Consider the following 13,514-nt stretch of genomic DNA (forward strand, 5'->3'; position numbering starts at 1 on the left):
CAAGTATACATATGTAACAAACCTGCACGTTATGCACATGTACCCTAGAACTTAAAGTATAATAAAAAATAAAAATAAAAAAAAAAAAAAAAAAAAGAAAATGTCTAGATATGAACTAGATATGAACAAAGAAAAAAATCATCACTAGTGGTAATTATACTCAATTCTTTCAGAAGGTCCTAGCAGAAAAGAGATCAGAGAGGGCAAAAAGCAAAAATGTAACTTTTATTGAAAAAAGAAAACATGTTTGAAAGTTTTAAAATTAGTGTTAGAAAAGAATGCACTCAGATACTGATGTTGCCTCAGAAGTTCTTGCTGTGAATGTAACCTTCACGGAGGTAGAAAAAACTGACCCACCAATAAAATAGATGTGGTTTGGGTCAGCAGTTTTCTTTCCCCTTTCCCAGCTCTTTTTCCCTTTTCCTCCTGAATCTGCACTGACCTCCCATCTCCCTCTTTGGGGGGCAAAGATTAAGCCGATGGGGGCACCCCAATCAGAAGTCCCTGACCGTCCCGTCCTTGGTTATTTAACCGTGATGGGTATTTCCGGGAAGGTCATCATTTCTTTCCATCGCAATGAGTGATCGACTCAACATGGAGTTCATATTGCACCGAACACTTTCAAAAATGATTCATGTTAATGGCATGTCTCAGGGGATTGATGCTAAATAGAAGCTACAACTAAAGCTTAAAAAATGATTTAGCAATAGGAAAGCCCACAGACCACGGCACACGTAGGCACAGTTGATGGTAAACATCAAAGAATAAATACAACTAAAAGTCATAAAATCGGATGGACAATAAATCTGACAGTTCAAGACCTTTTGGGGCTTGAATCATAAAAAATAAAATTACTTACTCAGGCATTCCTGGGTTTATTTATTTATTTATTTATTATTTTTTTTGCCACACATCTTTTACAGGGCAGTGAACTGAAAATAGTTTCATATTTCTGACATGTTAGTGTGTTTTACAAAGGTGGTTGCTGCACAAAATAAAATCAAAAGGACATATTGAAAAAATACCCCTCTTTTGTCCATAATACTGATCACTCCTTGAAGGGAGAACTTGTTGGGAATTTATCCACCAAAATCAGACCTGAAGCTTTTATAGGCTTCCCATGGCAGCCACAAAATGTAACAAAAAAAAGAGAACTGATATATCCAAATCATTCTTGTTTTTTATTTCCCTACAGTCCTTTTATCTTCTAAGGGAGTTATAATTGGGTTTGTAGAGTCTATTTTATAAAATAAAAAGGAGAAAAGCATTGTAATGTTTTAGATGAACTGAAAGGGGAAAAGAAATATAGGAAGCTAACATTAGATTAAAGAAAATGTTAATGTCAAAAATACCTTTTCTTCCAATATAAAATGTTTCCTTAGGAAAAGTTTCTGCAAAAGATCTAAACATAGATAATCCTTAATGTATTTTAACTAAAGGAAGAAGAAAATAATAAGCAGACTTATTATACCCTTTGTTTCTTCTGAAGACTTGCTTCCCATCTTCACTATTAAGTCATAATTCAAAAGCAATATTAAACCACCACTTATAAAGCATTGTGTTAAGACTTCTGTAACATTTAATAATGAACAAGACAAGATTCCACCCCCAAGCCTGGGTCTAGAAAGCTGATCCTGAACGGACACATTAAAACCTTGCTGACCTTGACTGTCTCAATTCCTTATGCATCTTGCTACTCCTCATACATAACTCAAAATAAACTCGTGAATACTTTTGGTTTTACATGTCTTGCCTTCTTTTCCCTATTAGATATTAAAGCCCTTATCCATATTCAAGAAATATCGACCATCTACTGTGCATCAGAGACCATTCAACAATAACCAAGACATGCTCCTGCCACTACAGAGCTTACAATTAAGAAAGATATTAAACAATAATTATACAATGAATTATATGATTAATTTTGTTATAAAGACAGCAATGAACATTACCTAGTAGATTTATCTTATACATGTTCTTCATACCCACATTGCTTGAGACATTCCTCTGGAAAAAAAAAAAAAAAAAAACAGTAGATAAACTTGTTGATTATGTGACCAAATAAATTTTAGGAGTTTTGTTAGGTTACATGGTTTAGGTAATGCATTTTCCAAAGGGTCAATATTGCCCTCATAGGGGTGAAAATTGGTTTTGGCAGGGGTGAAATAAAATACTTCTTTTAATGTATAAAGCAGAGAGAGATATACATGCAGCATATAACCAGATATATGTTATATGTGAGACATTAAAATATGGGGGAGCAATTGGAAAATATGTCAAAAAAGGTTTATTAGGGAGGGAAATGATGATGAAAAAAAGACTGAGAAACACTGGTCTAGGCAATCCCTGCTTACTAATATTCCATTTGTGTATACCCATTCTACACAACGTTCTCACACTCTTTCTCCCCAGTCAGGGAAAGTGCTATCATCAGAAACTCTTGCCAGCCAAGATGTATTATCCTTTGGCTCTGCTTTGACAGATGCAGGTTGTAGAACTCATAGTAAATACAGGCTACAGTGTAAGATAGCTTCAAGGTGTATGGGCTCTGAGTTTAAAGAGAGCTCAGTGCTCTTTATATGACAGCTCAGTGTTATCATATAAATCTTCATTGGGTAAAAATAAGAAGAGCTACATTTATTGGGCATGTAATATATGCTAGGATCTGCAGTAAGTGCTTTAGATACACTCTCTCATTTAATCCTCAAAATTCTGTCATGAGTATCATTAACATCCCCATTGTACAGAGGATAAAACTAGGGCTTGGATTGGTCAAATAATTTACTTAGATGAGACTTGAAATTGAAACCCAGACTACCTGATGTCAAAGACTATCATCCTAAACTTTTTCTATTATTATCTGCTACAAGCTGAACTATTAATATATTTCTAGGTACCATTTGCAAAATGATTTCTTTGGGAAAAGTGATCTGAATTCCAAAAACCGATTCAAAACAAAAAGAATTATCAAAACACCTGTTTACTACAGATATAGGATAATGTATACTGCTTCTTGGCACTTTTGGTAAATTAAAGACAGTCATTAAGTTTTTTGTTTCTGTACCCACCAAGAAGTGGAGTCCAATTATTCACCCCCTTGACTATGGGTTAGGCCCTGTCATGTTTTGATTGATAGAATACAGTAAAAGTGATGCTGTGCCAGTTTTGACCCTAGACTTTCAGAAGTCTGGCAGCTTCTTTTTGGAATCCAGCTGCCATGCTGTGAGGAAGCTCAAGGAACCACAAGAAGAAGCCTGTATGGAAAAGAATTGAGGCCACCAACTAACAGCTCCAGTTGAGCCAACAACAGCTTACCAGCCCTGTGAGTAAGGCCATTTTTTGAAAGTGGACCTTCCAGACTTAAGCTATGCCTGACGAATCCTTCTCAAATAGCACAATCCTGAGCAATGAAATCATTGATGTTGTTTTAAACCACTAAGTTTTGGGCAACAGATAATCAAAACAGTACCCCAATGCAGAGTGGTTAAAAATGAATGATGATTCCCACAAATAAAACTGGACAGATTCTCCTGATTTCAAATTATGGACCTCAGATTTCCAGAGATGAGAGTTTGGCTGCTTTTTGCCTTTTCACCCAGAAGGAAAGGTTATAGGTAGACTCTTTCAGCAGTAATCCTTTCTAGAACTCTAAATGTGTGTTTTCTATTGTCAAGGTTCCCATTTTGTAGAAGTGCCTACACTGGCATTACTATCGTGAGCAGAAGTAGGTTAGGTTTGCCTAGGTTAAACCAATACAACTTGCGATTTTACCTTGAAAGGGTTTTTTAAGGGAAACTTTTGAAACAAATCAATAATTTCAGAATAATTTATAGTACACATAAAAAAGAATGTCACTTTACCAAACAATTATGTTTAAATGTATGCATTCTACTGAGTTGTCAATGTAAGTCTAAGCACTGGCGTATCCTTTCTAAGATGTTCATATTTATCCCCCTTTAGATGTGTAGGCCAGAGCCTCAGTCCCAGCCTTGGTTATTGATGCATTCATGACATGTCTGTTTCTGTCAATTTCATATAAGAAACTCTGCTATAAACGCAGTTGTGTCCCTAAAATTCATATGTTGAAGCCCTACACCAGACATGGCGATATTAAGAGTAAGGAAGTAGGTAAGGCTAAAAGGAGTTATAAGGGTTGAATCTTGATCTGATAGCATTAGTTAGTCTCCTTATGAGACGAGACCTGAGACAGCTTTCTCTCCCCACCATGTGAGGACACAGCAAGAAAGCATCTGTCTGTAAGCCAGAGGAAAGCCTTCATCAAAATCTGCATCTGTTGGCACCTTGATCTTAAACTTCCCAGCCTCCAGAACAATGAGAAATAAATTTCTGTTGTTTAAGCCACCCAGTCTGTGATATTTTGTTATGGCAGACTGAGCAGATTAATACACTATGTTCATAGAATTTTAAGTGGAAAGAAATGTACAGGTCAGTCTCCCCAAATTTGTTCTTCTCTTATATGGTAAAAGAATTTTTAGTTGGGCACATGGCCATCCAGATTAAAAAATATATTTTCCAGCCTCTCTTTTAGATACAGACAAGTTACAAAGCTGAGCTTATACAATGTCTGGGGGTAGATGTTCAACTGCCATGTTACATAAGGGAAGAACATGCCTTTCTTGTCCCTTTTCTTCTTTCTGAGTGAGAAGTCATCATAGAAGATGGCAAAGCCATAAGATAAAAGGAGTCTGTGCTCCTTTGCAAAAGGAACCTGTCCTACCAACTCAGGCTTTTACTTGTGAGAGGAATAAACTACTATCTTTTTTAAAAGTCACTGTTAATTTTGGTTCCAGAATTTTACAGAAGCCAAACTGATATTCTCACTAATTTATATGATCATTTACTGCAGGGATTGGCAAACATTATTTGTAAAGGGCCAGATAATGATTATTTTAGGTTTTATGAGCTTCGTTTATGAGTTTATAAGCCACATGTACTTTGTTGCAACTACTCTGCCTTTGTAGCATGAAGCAGTCATATATAATATGTAAATAAATGAGCAGTATGGCTGTATTTCAACTAAGTTTTATTCATAAAAACAGGTGGCAGACCAGATTTGGTTCCTAGGTTATAGTTGTAGACCCCTGACCTATTATTATTAATCCCTTTATGTTAAAAGTGATGAAACTGATATATACAGATTTCAAATTATGGTCACACATAGCTAAGACAACTTAAATACCAACTCAGTTCCCTAAATTCTCAGGTCAATATTCTATCCATCCACCTCTTTCTCTATTATAGAGGCTTCTAGATATCTCTCTGCAGGTGCTTAGTGTTTGTTCATTATAACATAAAAGTCTTACTCTTAAAAAAATGTGTCTACATCTTTTTCTCTTTTTCTTTGTCTCTATATTATTTTCCTTGCATTTTTCTTTTTGCTCTTTTCCATTAAAAAATTTGTACTTTTTATTATACATCCATATCTCCTGTTCTCATAGGTCACTTGTTTTGTGTATTAGACAGTAAAGTTTTTAGGCCAAAGATATCTAGATATTGATCTTTATTAATATCACCTGCCTCAGATGTTTCTTGGAAGCAAGGCTTTAAATAGAGTAACTTCATTTATATTAATAACAAAGACATAACTTTTTTGTAAGAATACATAGAAATTCCTGTGTCCATGTGATTCTAAGTAGAAACCAAAACACTGTATTTTCTCCGGGTTTAACATTTTTGTGCCACCCTCCAAAAGTTATTTAGATGCAACTACAGACTTCCTGATCTTTCACTACTCAGGTACCTGAGGTTTAAAACTTAAGCCAGTTTCACATAGCAGAGATAGATTTTCTATTTATTACAAAATTATAATTGACCTTGGCCATTACATTAAAAATTCCTCCTTGAACTTAATACCAGAAGGTATTTGTCTCTAACAAATGAATGCCCCTTTTCTTAAACAATGCAAAATGTATAATTCAACGTATTTTCTATTTTTCCCTAAGTTACCAGGAAATATGTAGCTTGCTCAAAGTTCATCTCTCCTCACTCGGCATCCTGGTCTCCTGGTAACGGCTACTCCCTTTCAGCTAGTTTTTATTCTTTATGCAAACAATTTTATTATCTCATTGCATACTGTATTTGATTTTGCTAATTTATTCAATTACACTTTGGAGTTGCATGGGATCTACACCAATTTGATAAGTGGCAATGGTGAAGTATCTCTCAGCTCTCAGGGGATCAACTAGAGGGGGGGTCACATCTCCATCGCAACACCTCAAGAATCTCAGCAGTACCTTTCAACGTTCCTTGATTCTCACAAAAGGAGGATCAAATCCAAACAACCGTAGAAAAAAGTACAAAGGGCAAATAATTGTCCATATAGATATTCTATTTGAGACACTTTCCATTTAAGTCTTCTCTAGGGCTTTTTGTTTCTTTTGACAGTATGTCCCAAAATATGGTTCCTAGCTTTCTTTTTAAAATTCATGTTTCTTAAGCCCCAGATGTACTGAATCAGAACGTCAAAAAGTAGAGCCCAATCATCAGTATTTTCACGGGTTCTCCTGGTGATATGAATAGTGAATAGCTGCCAAAGCTTAACGCCATTGGTCTTGGAATTAAAGTCCAGATCTCTGAATGTTTCACACCTTCCAGATTCAGGCACTACCTTCTGCTGCCATGCCACGCTACAAATCTCCGCTTCTTCTTTTTTTTTTTTTTTTTGAGAGGCAGTCTCGCTCTGTCACCCAGGCTGGAGTGCAGTGGCACAATCTCGGCTCACTACAACCTCTGCCTCTTGGGTTTAAGTGATTCTCCTGCCTCAGTCTCCCAAGTAGCTGGGCCTACAGGCGCCCACCACCACACTTGGCTAATTTTTGTCCTTTTCGTAGAGACGGGGCTTCACCATGTTGGCCAGGCTGGTCTTGAATCTCAAGTGGTCCCCTAGCCTTGGCCTCCCAAAGTGCTGGGATTACAGGCGTGAGCCACTGCATCTGGCCCAAATTTCCCCTTCTAGCCCTGCAGGACCACATGAAGTTTTCTGGATTATCATTGCTTCTTCAAGTGGCAACATTCCTGTGCTCTCTGCTGGGAGGTTCCTCCCTGGCCTCCCCTATCTGAGACACTACAACTTGTCCTGTAAGAAACACTCACATGTGCCTTCCAACAAAGTCTTCCCTGATTTTGCCCAGACCACACTCCCTAGCCTTACAGTCAAGACCTTTTTCCTCTACATTCCGTGATTCTCTGTTCATTCTGCCAAAAAGCACTTAGCACACCATGTCATGATCCTGTGTTTTGAGGCCTTCCCCATTAAACTAGAAACTCTTTAAAGGCCTGCCTTGTTATTTACTTATTTTTCTCCTTTGCTTATAGTTTAAACTTAAAACAATGCTGAGTGAATAAATGAATAAACAAATATGTACATGTTAGGTGTTCTATATATGCCCCATAGCCTCTAATTCTGCTCTAAAGTCAAATAAAAAGTCAAATTCTGCCTGTTTTGGCCCCTGCTCCTCCACAGTCATGAGCATGACAATAACTGTTAGTAACCAGTGCACTGGACTGTTTGCCCGGCCGGCATTTATGCCCTCTCCTTGAAACAACAGCACCTCTAATTTATGAACTGCCACTTTGAACTAACTCCTATTTCAGTTCAAATGACTCAATGGTTATTTGAATAGCTCTATAAGGGTTCAAGCCTTTTTAAAAAATGATGCCATATCTCATAAAACTATGGTTGATATGGTTATAAATTTCAGGAATGAGACCTAGTTTCTTTGTGCAATCACATTTGGGTTCAGGGCACATTCCAGCCATGGCATCTCATTCCTCGGAGGGGATGAAGGCCCCCACTCTCCGCTAATTATCAGGCCACATTAGAATCTCTTCCTCTTATGATAAAAGCTTTGGCTGTCTTTGAATAAGGCACTTCAAAGTCTCCCTTTCATAAGATTTTTGAAATCTCAGCCCATTGAGACTGTCACAGCTTGACATGCTTGTGCATTTGTCATACTTTCTGGAAGCCCGCCTCCAACCCTGGACTTGGGATAAACTGAAAGCTCTTCTACTGATAACACTTTCTTAAGGAGAAAAAAGAGAGAGAGAGAGAGAGACAGCACACTGTCATAAAATAAGGAAAAATCACTCCATTTTTTCCAGGAATTTTAAATATGGATGTTTTTTCTCACTGTCAGAAGGAAGGATTATGTCCAGCTGAGAAGTTTCCCTGGACAAAGGCAGTACCAGGTTCCAAATAAAAAGCAGACTGGTGAGTGTATGTCAGGGTCCTGGCAAAAACAATGAGATATTTGAGAGGATTTTTAAGAACAATTTACAAAGGTATAAACAGGATTCAGGGAAGCCAACCTCGAATGATGCAGTGCCCTAGGGCTACCTACAGTGGGGGAGTCTTTAGCACTCCAGACCTGAAGTGGGAAGGAGAAGGAGCAGCTAAAATACCTATAGAAGTGGATAACGGAACTGACCCCCTAATGGAAGCTATGGCCTTGCAGAGAGGGATGCAGTCCACCTTAGCGACTCAGCAAGGAGGCAGTTAGAGAAGTAAATGCACCAACCTCACTTTCTTCTCATCATTCAAAAAGCCTTCCTGTGTTTCCTGTTGACTGAATTGAAGCCAGAAGGCAAAGAAACTCCTTGACAATGTTCATGTGGGGCAGCCTGTGAGGCTGCCAGGGTGGAGAAGGCAGAGATTGGTGTAGAGGGACATGCAAAAGACATCCTTCCTGGGGGGTTAGATGGAGGACTGAGGTGAGCATGGGACAGTGGAATTTCCTTTGTTTCTATTGAAGGAAGGAAGGTATGCTTTATTTGGTACACATATAGTGTAATGGAGCAAGATTTACTATCCCTAAGGACCCCAATGACTTCTCTCTTCTCTGCCTCAGGTTCTATTAAGGTCTGCATTCTGCATTAATGACATGATGTGGATGCTGTGAATTAATTTTTAAAAAACAACATACTGAAAGGCAGCAATAATAAATGTTTAACTTGACAATTACCTGAGAATAGACAGTTATCAATTTATATGCCAATTATGTAAATAAATGAAAAAATATAGACAAAACAACAATGGCCCTTTTATCTCATATATCTATAATAGATGTGATTATGTTGAGGACTGCTGATATCGGGACCTGCTCCGGCCACCAAACAAACAAAATCAATGACTACCTGCATGGTGTGAATCAAGGCAGGAATGAGAATTTTGAGGGCCAATTGTCCCCAGTTCGCCCCAAAACCAGTCACTCTTGTCTAGGATTCTACCATTATTCTAACATCCTTTTTCTTTTTTTTTTTTTTTGAGGCAGAGTCTCGATCTGTCACCCAGGCTAGAGTGCAGTGGCACAATCTCAGCTCACTGCAACCTCTGCCTCCCAGGTTCAAGTGATTCTCCTGCTTCAGCCTCCTGAGTAGCTGGGATTACAAGTGCATGCCACCAAGCCCAGTTAATTTTTTGTTATTCTAACATCTTTGTGTTTCAGATACTCTAGATTTATTGGTATACTTTCTTAAAATTTATGCACTCCAAAAGCAACATCAGATTAGTTATTAACATGTTAAATCAATTAGCAGTAGTAGTAAGAACTTGCTGATTAATCCCATTTAACCTAACAACTATTTATAGTTTTGAAAGGAAGGACAGTAGAACTGTTGCTCAGGCCACTGTCAGAAGAGGACAGGCTTAGATGCTTCACCAACAGGTGAAGTTTCACCAACAGCTGTCTAACCTCTGGACAGTAAGGAAACACTAAGTGGTAGGAAGAAGTCAAGGCCAGAGGAAAAGTTAAAGAAAGGAACCTGAAGTAAAAGAAAGGTGTCAAATGATTCAAGAGAGGAAATAAATTATACAACATGCATTTTGTGCAAGGCATCATGCTAAGCTGTTTACATGTATTGTCTCATGTGGTCTTTACACAAATTGTGTGAAGTAAGCACTAGAAACACCCATTTTTCTAGGTGAGGTGAATGAGGTTAAAGGAAGCTAAGTAACTTGGCCCAAGTCACAGAGATAGTAAATAATGAGAGAGAAAGCAAATTCCAAAACCTGTGTGTTATTTCCTCTGAGATACGTTCACATCCTCTTTGCCTCTCTATAAGAGGCTCAGGGAAGAATGAACTAGAACTTGTAGTAAATGAAATATAAAACGGGGTGGAGGCAGACACAGTGGCTCATTCCTGTAATCCCAGCACTTTGGGAAGCCAAGGAAGGAGGATAGCTTGAGCCCAGGAGTTTGAGACCAGCTTGTGTAACATATTGAGATCCCATTTTTACAAAAATAAAAAAATTTAAAAAAATAGCCAGGCATGGTGGCACAAGCCTGTGGTCCCAGCTACTCAGGAGGCTGAGGCAGGAGGATCATTTGAGCCTGGGAGATGGAGGCTGCAGCAAGGTATAATCTCGCCACTGCACTCCAGTCTGCATAACAAAGTAGACCCTGTCAAAAAAAAAAAAAGAACTAAAAATAGTCTGAATGCAAAGCACCTGTGTGATGTCCCCGGGGAGACATTGGGTAATCGATTCATTGTCCAATGGACTTCTACTGAATACTGACTATAACCTGCGCTTACGCTAAGTTCAGAGGCTACAAAGGTGAGAAGACATGATCCTCTGCTTCATAAACCAACAGTGCAAGAAAGCCATTAATCTGAGCATGTACTCTGAGAACACAACGGCAACACTTTTTGGGAAATGAGATGCATCACTTCTGCTATTATTTTATTGGCCAGAAATCGTTGCATGGCATCCAACTACAAGGATGATAAGAAGAGTCATATATTGGAGAACTCTAGTAATGTCTATTATAGTACTTAGTAGCAAATGCACACTGACTATTTGACTATTTATGAGACTATAGCCTCCCATAGTGCCAACATTATTATTTGTGATATCTACGTTTTTGATGTGGAAGATCCCTGATTCAGGGTGCCATAAAAAACCAGAATAGAAAAGTTGACTGAATGTTGATAAAAGGAACATGAACATGGTCTAGTCCAATCTCCACCCCAGCTAGACAACATAGTTCTTCTTGAAAAATGACTCTTGTAGACTCAAATGGGGAAAACATTCATTTTGCTCCTGGCTGTCATAAAACATCTGCAGGACCTCCCTTGGCAACAAAGAACTTTATCTTCAAGGGTAGTATTTCAAAAGATAGTTTAGCTTTGGTCAAATTGCATAGAAAAGAAAAACTCCAAAAGTTGCAATTAACAAATCAGGCACATTAAAGGCCTCAACACACTAATTAGTTCTTGGTCAACACACTCGAAGGCTACCCTGAAATTATAGCTAAATTGCATAAAAAGAAACATGCTTAGAACTGAGGGGGGAATTGAGAATTTGGGAAATTAAACCCATTACTCCATATTCTTCTGTTATGGCTCAATTCTTTTTCATTGACCCTTTCGGAACCTTTTCTATGTCTGTTGTACTCCTGAGCTGAGTAATGGAATTTAATATTAGGTTCTTTTTTCCAATTGCAGGTGTTATTTGGTCTTGTGCAAGAGTAGCAGGATATTTAACAATGTACACAAAAAGTCTTAGACAATATTCAAGAAAGTGCTTTTTCCTAGCATGCTGGGTAAGGGTTGCTCCAAAGGAGAATGGTGAAAGGGCCTTGAAATTTTGACTATGGGATGAAATCTACTAGAAGCAATGAACAAGAGGCTAAGTGGGAACAGGAAGAACTTTGAACAGGAGTCTGAGACTGGGTCCAAGTCCCAGTTGCTCTGCCAAATAATTTGTAACCTTGGGTAAGTCACTTCATGTGGCGAATGCTATGATATGCTACTCAGATGCTTTCTTCAGGATTAAAGGACTCATTCCCCCAACTGCTGGGAAAATTCCCAGCAGATACATTCAACCGTCAACTCTTTTGGAGATTGCCTTGTGACTGGTCCGTGAAGAAGCCTGGCCCTCTTGCCCTAATTTGGAAAATCTCAGAAATGATATTTTACCTTGAGAGGTCCCCATGGGTCAACTGAGGCCTTTTTTAAGAACACATTGCATCTCAACTTCTCCCTTTGCCCATTTCTGCTTTCTTCTTCTTCCTTGCATAGGGTTTATCCCAAGAGCACTTCCTAATAAACATGCTCTTACTAGTTTCTGTCTCAAAATCTGCCTCATCTCAAAATCTCCAAATATTGCAAAGAACACTGCGTAAGTATTATTATATTCATTTCAGAGGTGAGGAAACTTACAGATTGCTTAAGGGATTTATTTAAGACTTCCTATTAGTGTTCTGGCTTCCAGTCTTTCTGAAATTTTACCAACAGGTAACGATAAAACAGATCCACTAAATGAGACCAAACTGTGTGGAGAATGGAAATCCTGTGTTAGCCTTCTGTGTCATATTTCCATGTAGCAACTGGAAGGATAATTTCAAAATGTGTGTCAGATCACATTATTTTCCTGCTGTCAACCCCAGAGTGGCTCCCCATTGTAGTGAATAAAATCCTAAATCTTTCCTCTGGCCCACAAAGTCTTATAGGATCCAGCACATGGCCATGTCCCTGACTTCATTTTCTCCTATTTTCCCCATGACTCACCCACCTCTAGCTTTCTAGTTTTTGAACCAACAAACTTTTTATTTTTATTTTTATTTTTTGCTACCTGCTCTTCTCTCTCTCTGGAACTGTCTTTCTCCTGATATTCCCAAGAATCCCTTATTCCCAGAAAAGACTTTCCTCACTACCCTTCCTGAAAAAGCATCTCCATCAGTCTGTATGTTTTGACTCTGGCTTACTGTTATTCATAGTTCTTATAAATATTAAAATTATATTATGCATGTATGTGTTTATGTTCATATTTGTTATAATATTTGTTTCATATTCCTTATTCACATTTATTTATTGTTTCTTTTCTTCAAATATAAACTCCTAGAATATAGATATACAACAAAGGCAGGGATTGTCTCTGACTTGTTTACTGCTATACCCCCAGTGCCTAACAGAGTGCCATACTCACAGTTCATGCTCAATATTTGCTGAGTTTTGAATAAATGAATAAAGTTTTACTGAAAATGCCAGGTAAGCAGTCGAGATTACAAAACGTCTTACATTTGCCTCAGTCAGCATTTCCCTTCTCATTAACTGAAAAACTCTTTATGAAATACATGATGCATTAAAAGGCTTTCAGAAGAAAGGGTTCCATCTTGGCTTTACTACTTACAAGTCATGGGAGCTTCCATGAGTTGTATTTAATCTTATTCATATTCCGATACTAGATTTCCTCATCTGTAAAATGGGCACCCTTGTAGTTGTCATAGGAATTAATAAATTAATATAAAAAGCAACCACAATGTCTGACACACGGTAAATGCACAATGAATATTTGTCACTAGAGTTATAATTATCATGAAGATGAATTACAAACATAGTTATCCGTTTATTTACTTATTCATCATCCAAATACTAATGGACTAGGCACTGGAGAAGCAGGAAAGCATGAGATTCTCTTCAAGTTATTAGAAAGGCCTGGCGCTTGCAGGGGAGAGAGAGTGTGTCCATTTTCATTTGTTCTCTTGTGTACTTCC

At 38.0% G+C, this 13,514-nt stretch overlaps 1 long non-coding RNA gene across 1 annotated transcript in view; it reads right to left on the reverse strand.

Annotated features, from left to right (window-relative positions):
- LOC105521897 overlaps nucleotides 1–13,514 on the reverse strand; it is a 505,254-nt gene that overhangs the window by 429,466 nt on the left and 62,274 nt on the right. Inside the window, exon 2 of the long non-coding RNA XR_001003355.1 lies at nucleotides 1,953–2,007. This is a non-coding gene — a long non-coding RNA (uncharacterized LOC105521897). The remainder of the gene's footprint in view (nucleotides 1–1,952; nucleotides 2,008–13,514) is intronic.

This window comes from Colobus angolensis, unplaced genomic scaffold (genome assembly GCF_000951035.1).
Source record: "Colobus angolensis palliatus isolate OR3802 unplaced genomic scaffold, Cang.pa_1.0 Scaffold411, whole genome shotgun sequence".
Lineage (NCBI taxonomy): Eukaryota > Metazoa > Chordata > Mammalia > Primates > Cercopithecidae > Colobus > Colobus angolensis.